This window comes from Macrobrachium rosenbergii, chromosome 5 (genome assembly GCF_040412425.1).
Source record: "Macrobrachium rosenbergii isolate ZJJX-2024 chromosome 5, ASM4041242v1, whole genome shotgun sequence".
In the NCBI taxonomy this organism is placed as follows: Eukaryota; Metazoa; Arthropoda; class Malacostraca; order Decapoda; family Palaemonidae; genus Macrobrachium; species Macrobrachium rosenbergii.
This window is the reverse complement of record NC_089745.1, coordinates 25,697,758-25,705,960: the sequence shown is the minus strand read 5'-3', so window position 1 is coordinate 25,705,960 and position 8,203 is coordinate 25,697,758. Positions and strand designations below refer to the sequence as shown.

The 8,203-nt window shown below is 32.1% G+C and overlaps 1 protein-coding gene across 2 annotated transcripts in view; it reads left to right on the top strand.

Annotated features, from left to right (window-relative positions):
• Positions 1-8,203, top strand: part of Rab8 (RAS oncogene family member Rab8) — an 83,799-nt gene that overhangs the window by 55,502 nt on the left and 20,094 nt on the right. The window lies entirely within an intron of this gene.

Below are 8,203 nucleotides of genomic sequence, written 5' to 3'. Positions count from 1 at the left end.
GTTTGTATTTTATAATACAATTAGTAATTTGCGAATACAAAGGATACAGTGAAGTAAAGCATAACTTGTTAAAATTTCCATGGAAAAGATGTATATTCGTTATGTTTGTATTTTATAATACGGTACTAATATGTGAATATTACATAAGCTAATTTTATGATGTGATCCCCTTAAAATTAGCTTCAAAATTAGGTCTTCAAAAGTAGCATGATACGCGAATATATACGGTATTTTGAATTTCTAAGGATACAGGAAGTAAAACAGCATTTGTAATAGCATCATGTTTAAAATAACCAATATTTCATAAGATACTTGTTGTTGCAAATGCTAGTCTATACACAGATGGTTTTGTAATTTAGCAGTCGTCTTATACTACAGATAGAGATAAATTCATGAAAATTTGTCATAATTTTTTACCTCGTCTTATCTAAAGGTCGTCTTATGCATGAAAATATATAGTATATACATACATACATACATACACAGGTAGTTCTTGAGCTACGATGAATCATCTTACGATGATTTGAGTTTGCAATGGGGTTAGCAGTTACGATGGTTTCGAAGTTATGATGCGATACCGATACAGCAATATTAAAAATACTGTAAATTTCGCATGCAACGGGCACAGGCAGCAGCATATGATGGCATCATGATACAGCAATTCATATTTCATTAAAGGATATGTACAATTGTGTGTTATAAAATAATAACAATTCCATTAATACATTCATTTCTTTTAGCAAATAAAAAATTATTTTTCAAATTTTTTCAGTAGTTGTAAATATATTATTAATACAGTATAAATGGATTCTGTAAGTACAATAACAGTTTCATTACCATTACCTTTACCTTAAATACAGCTGTAATAGCCTATTTGACTTTTGCAAATGGATGTTATGAGTGTAACACTTGGGCTAGCCTAGGTCTATAGTTCACACATAGCCTACACATTTTTATCTCATGTATGGTAATACAGTATGTTAACAACCGATAAGGAAATTGCTGTATGGAAATTGCTGTATAAAAATACTTTATTAGTCACAAAACCGTGGTAGGCTGTGGTTATAGTGTAGGCTAGGCTACTGTATATGTAAAGGATTTTACTGTATACAGTAAACCACCCGTATTCGCGGTCTCACTACAGTATTTGCGGACTGAATTATTCGCAGATTTCTCTGTGGAACGTATCTACCCATTTTTTGAGGAAAAATCGCCCATTTGCATTATTTTTCACTGAGAAATATTCACTAATTACTATATTTTCATATTTTCATGACTAAATGCACTTTTTGTGATAAAACTATTCAAATACTCAGGTATAAGCATTTTAAGTGGTTTTTTTGTGTTTAAACTATCAAAATAGGCAGTTCTAAGTGTTTTTTGAGGGGGGGTTTATGCATCCCCACATATTCTATGGATTTTAGCTATTCTATATATATATATATATATATATATATATATATATATATGTATGCATCCCCATATCTATATCTATCTATATAGTATCATATATATATATATATATATATATATATATATATATATATATATATATATATATATATATATATATATATATATATATATATATATATATATATATATATATATATTATATATATATATATATATATATATATATATATATATATATATATATATATATATATATATATATATATATATATATATATATATACAGTATATATATACATACACACACACACTATATAGTGTATACAGTAAAATCTATACATATACAGTAGCCTAGCCTACACTATACGCAGTGTACCATGGTTTTGTGACCAATAAAGCATTTTTATACAGTAATTTTCTTATCAGTTGTTATCATATTGTATTACCATACACGAGATAAAAATGTGTAGACTGTGTGAACTAGAGATCTATATAGCATAGCCCTGTGTTCAAGTTTTGATGTGCTACACAAAGGTGCACTCTCTTTAATTTCTTTTTTATTGGATGTGGTTTCTTAAAATTCACCATTCTTATGATATGGCTTCCTAAAATTAAAGCTAAAATTTATGTCTCAAAAAGTCAAAATTATTTATTTTCAATTTCATCTCGAGAATTAGAGAGGTTGGGAGAGTAGTGGTTAGTGCTGCCTGCTTGTCTAAAAGAATTAGGGAGTGAATATTTCCCCACAACCAGTAGCTTTCCTTGGCTAACAAAAGTGTTTGGTAAAAGTTTGGTTTTTGGTGATCTAAATTTTTTTATTATAAATTAATGAATGTTTTAATGTGACAAATTTTTAAGTCAAGATGTTATTGAAGGCCCAGTATATACCCTTCAAGGTTTTAAGAAATTGTAAATTATTTGTTGGAATCTGCACTTACTGCAAAGGAACTATTTGGTCAAATTATTTGTTGTAATCCTCACTTACTGCAAAGAACCATTTGGTCAAATTATTTGTTGTAATCCTCACCTACTGCAAAAAACCATTTGGTCAAATTATTTGTTGTAATCCTCACTTACTGCAAAGAACCATTTGGTCAAATTACTTGATGTAATCCTCGCTTACTGTAAAGAACCATTTGGCCAAATTACTTGTTGTAATCCTCACTTACTGCAAAGAACCATTTGGTCAAATTATTTGTTGTAATCCTCACTTACTGCAAAGAACCATTTGGTCAAATTATTTGTTGTAATCTTCACCTACTGCAAAGAACCATTTGGTCAAATTACTTGATGTAATCCTCACTTACTGCAAAGCACCATTTGGTCAAATTATTTGTTGTAATCATCACTTACTGGAAAGACCCATTTAGTCTGACCCTATAAGCTGAGAGCTTCAACCCCCTAGGGACTGAAAGTATCTTATGATATCCAATAATTGTCTATGAAAACTTTGATGCATCCTTATTTCATACCACAATATTTTGATGAATTTTGCGGGGAAACAGTCAGATCAGTTGAATGAGCCATAAATGACTTTATGGCAACTCCCTTGGCAACACACATCATCTTAATGATATGTGGAAGAAGTATCTCCCATGAGATTTCATGTGGGAAGGTACTACATCTCCCTGTTCCAATACTTCTCATATGCTTGACCATAGATATGTTTGGGGATTGTTGTTGACTTTAGTTCTTACCTTTTACAATATTTTGTGAGCTTTAATTGTAATTTTTCAAAATAAAGTACAAAAAAATATTAGACGTACAACTTTCTAAAAAATGTGCATATTGTTAAGAGTGTCTCAGAAATGAGGCCCCACACAGGGTGGAAAATATTCATTTGCAACTTCTTGTGCAGAAAATTTTTGAGAGTTTTATTTATATCATGAGCATTTGCATATTTTTCCTTTTCCACTGATGTTTTTTTTTTTTTTTTTTTTTTTTGTAACTGGCAGACCTTAAAGTTTGCCTGTTCATGGGGTTTTTGTTTATATAGACCGGCTTATAAGAGTTAACTTAGTTTAAATTAGTAATAGTAGTAGCAGTAGTAGTTGTAGTAGTCATAAAAAGAAAAATATGAAGAATGCCATGTAATGGATTATTTTTACGCATATCCAATTTTAAATCCTATGTATAAGGTCTTATGCTCTGAAATATAAAAGCCTAAATAGCTCCCCAACTTGTCTTGTTGTCCTTTCCACATACCAGTATTTCCTGTAGTGGGATACTGCTTATATGCTGCTCTTACTTCTGCTGTTAAGTTTGTTCCCTTTTTCCTACATGAATAGCAATACAACTTTAACTTTATCTTGGTCTGCTTTTTCCCCTCACAATTAAGAAAGAAATCCTTTAGGATGAGCCATATGAGAATCTAGAAATGAAATTCATTGTTGTCATTAATCATAGTACTTTACACTTTTTTAACCTCTAGACAAGGTTGAGTCAATGCCATGTGATTAATTGCATCAAAATCATCTCATAAATTTCCTTTGTTTTGATTAGCATTGGTTGTATCAGTGTGTGTGTGTGTGTGTGTGTGTTCCCCCTTCTTTAAAACACCAGTATAATTTTACCTTTTTTTATATATAATTTTTGAAGGCAATTATTGAAAGGACAGGTTCCCTCAACCCTTAGGTAACTTTTCAAGCCATCCTTGTTATAGTTGTTCTGCTTCAATATTTTAATGGGCAATGGAAATTATATGATGTTTATTCTAATTATCTGAGCTATTCATAGATCTTTTATCTTATAAAGATACAAGTTTAGTGTACATATATGTTGCTTATGTTTGTGAAGTGTTATCATCAGATCTGTGAGATCCCGTGTACATTATTTTGGTAATAAAAGAATCAGAGCTATCCATGCATCATCTTTCTGAGATGAAACTTTAGTTTCAAAATATATTTTGCTTACTTTGATTCGTGCACAATAAACCTTATGGTTCATTTATTATTTTTTTAAATTGATGTGTCTTTTGCATATCAAAGCTATATATCATATTTGTAGCCTGAGAACTTGTTGAGCAAGCTTATTTCACATCCCACGTGACTAACAAGTGTATGCAGGGATGCACCCATTTTCCAAGTATGGTAGTAATAAAAGTCTGATGTAGAATTACAAAAAGTCATGCTCTGGTAAATGGAGGAGACGGAAAGACCCTTCTTGTGTATATTTTTTAAGTATTTACGTAAAGTTACAGAATTCTTTAGCTTTCTTGCCACCTTCATTTTTATCTACATTCAAGGCACTATTGAAAAGGTTTTATCCTGGGTCAGGATTGGGATTAGGTACAAGGTAAATGATGCTCGTTTGCCATAGAAAGAATATCTATTTTAACTTCTTTAACAACTCCTGAAATGTCGGGTTCCAGTGACAATTCTTATTGATCTTGTGTAGGTTAAAATATTTGTTCCCAGCCACAATTAATGTCAAGTTAATGTCCCTTCCCCAACTGCATTATTTCATATTTTTAAAATTGACAGTATTTTACTGTTTTCAGGGTTCTTTCAATGATTTACAGCCAAGCAGTGAACTTCTAAAGTAGTATAATTTTGTTTTAAAGATGTTTATCAGTCTGGCTGTTTCTCCAACGTAAGAAATTCTCATATATATATTACAATATATACCCATGGGTTTTGTTTTTTATTATATATTTGATGTAAGAAAAGGTAATTTTATGATGGTTAGGCTAAGTTGGATAAGCTAACTTGGCAAAACAGCTTCTTTAACTGATTCAAAGATCAAAATAGATTCCAAGATCTAATCATTTAGGATCACATATCCTGAATGCTCTTTGAAATAAACCTATGCAGTAATTACTTGTTCAGTATCGGCATTTGAAACTTAAAAAAAAAAAAAAATTCAAGAACAAATTATATTATATTCAGAAGCACAAACAGTTTTGGAGCATTGTGCTCCTCTTCAGTGTGGAGACAGTGTCTCCATACTGAAGAGGGCTCATGATGCTCTAAAACTGTATGTGCTTCTAAGTATATTTGTTCACCAATTTGTGATTTTTTTTTACAATCGTCATTACTCCTTTAATTGCAGCATTATAAAAAAAATATAATGGATGAGTTTTTTTTTTTTTTTTTTTGTCCCCTTTAGGTAAAGCTTACTTGCAAAACCATAAGGTATTTTTCTTAAAAAAACTTGTGCGAATGAGTGAGTTTGGTGTATGTTTTATATATGATTCGTTGGCAGTGAATGCATCTAATAATTCCTTCACTCTCTCTTCAGAATCTGTATCCAACAGAGTAATTACATATCCACATACCTTTGCCACATGATTTAACAAAGCCCATTGATGTGGATTAGAGACTGGTGAGGTTAAAGGAAAGAAGAGAACCAGTAGCAGTAGCACATGCTATTCTGAACATTTTACAGAACTGACAGATCAGCCCTGATATTTCTTTGCAAAGCAACAGTCTTGTCTATTTTAGACTTTGGAAACTAATTATGGGGCTCAGGATCAACCTTGACATAAAAAAGTTGAGGATCCAGTTCACAGTGAAGACCTCAGAATCTGTATTGGTCATTCAAGCCTTCCAAACAAACTTTGGAATAGTTGAGGGTGGCAAACATCTCTCACTACAGTGAGACTTGAAACCACACAAAGTGCAATAAAGATGTAGGCACGTGACTCATTAACTAGAATTTTTTAATATAAAGTATAAACAGTCATGCTCCACCATTTCCAGTTAGTTTATTGGAGTCATTAACCCTTAAACGCCGAAGCCCTATTTACTAAAACGTCTCCCGTATGCCGGCGGCGTTCGGGAGCTAGCGCCAAGAGGAAAAAGTTTTTTCAAAAATCACAGCACACTTAGTTTTTAAGATTAAGAGTTCATTTTTGGCTCCTTTTTTCTCATTGCCTGAAGTTTAGTATGCAACCATCAGAAATGAAAAAAATATTATCATATATAAATATTGGAATATATGACAGCAAAAAAAAAAAAAGTATATAATTGTATACAAATCGTGTTGTAAGCAAAACGGTTAAAGCTAATGAGTTAATTTTTTTAGTTGTATTGTACACTAAATTGCGATGATTTTGGTATATAACAGATTGTAAAACGATTAAAGCAACACAGAGAAAATATTATCACAAAACGATGCATGAATTCGTAACGTGCGGACGTAAAAAAAGTTTTTTTCAAAAATTCACCATAAATCGAAATATTGTGCTAGAGACTTTCCAATTGTTTCAAAATGAAGGAAGTTGATTGAATATTACTAGACTAAGTTTTTTAGCTTACAATTGCATTTTTTTTACCATTTCGATCGAGTTAAAGTTGACCGAAGGTTGATTTTTTCTATTTATCGTTATTTATATGAAAATATTTCAAAATGGTAAAAGCTAAAAGCATGATTTATTTTTTGTTGTATTCTACATGAAATTGCACACATTTTGATGTATAACACTTTATGTAACGAATAATATAAAACAACACAGAAAAATTACGACAAGGTGACTCAAGAAATGCTAGGATTTTTAGGGGAGTTCAGCGCCATGGATGGAAGGAAAAAGTTTTTTTCAAAAATTCACCATAAATCGAAATATTGTGCCAGAGACTTTCCGTTTGTTGCAAAATGAAGGTAAAGGATTGATTGTTACTAGAATGTAAGAATTTTGGCTTACGATTGCGTTTTTCGAGCATTTCGATCGAGTTAAAATTGACCGAAGGTTGATTTTTTTCTATTTATCGTTATTTATATGAAAATATTTTAAAAATGGTAAAAGCTAAAAGCATGAACTATTTTTTGTTGTATTCTACATGAAATTGCGCACATTTTGATGTATAACACTTTATGTAACGAATAATATAAAACAGCGAAAAAATTATGACAATGTGACTCAAGAAATGCTAGGATTTTTTGCTGAGCGAAGGAAAAAGTTTTTTCAAGAATTCACCATAAATCGAAATATTGTGCTGGAGACTTTCCGTTTGTTGCAGAATAAAGGTAAATGATTGATTGTTACTAGAATGTAAGAATTTTGGCTTACGATTGCGTTTTGAGCATTTCGATTGAGTCAAAATTGACCGAATGTTAAAATTTTGTCGGTTATCGTAATTTAAATGAAAATATTTCAAAACTGTTAAAAGCTAAAAGAATGATTTATTTTTTTGTATTCTACATGAAATTGCACACATTTTGATGTATAACACTTTATGTAACGAATAATATAAAATGGCGAAAAAATTACGACAATGTGACTCAAGAAATGCCAGGATTTTCAGCGAAGGAAAAAGTTTTTTTTAAATTTACGGATGCCCCTCAGGACACCCCGATGCTTCCTAGGGGTCGTAAAAGGCACGGGATGTGGTCCTTTGTCGCCTTCAGTCACACGTGGGCGAATAACACGGTGCTTAGAAGCTGGGTCACTTTGGCTGCTGGGTCCTTCTCCAGCATCCCAGTCTAAAACTTGTCTCACACGCTCACTACCGACAGGCAGTATGCGCCTTTCACGGTCCTGACGGCTTTGAGACATCCCTGCAAACGTCCTGTTGCAGCACAAATACGCAAACACTCGCCAAAGTTCTGCAAAACACGGATGCGTCAAAAAATCGCTCGCACGGTCCGACGCTGATGCTGTCTGGTGCGAAGAAGGAGGGAATTAGGCGCATGCGGCGTCTGGGTGACGCTTTATAAACAAAACAACAGCTTGATCCGTGAACTCCCAGCATCCCTCAAGGCGCGTGATTTGAAACCTTCCGCAAACTAGGCCTATAATTATTTTTCCGCGAATATTTAAAAAAAAACATTTTTAGTCGACGTATGGTAC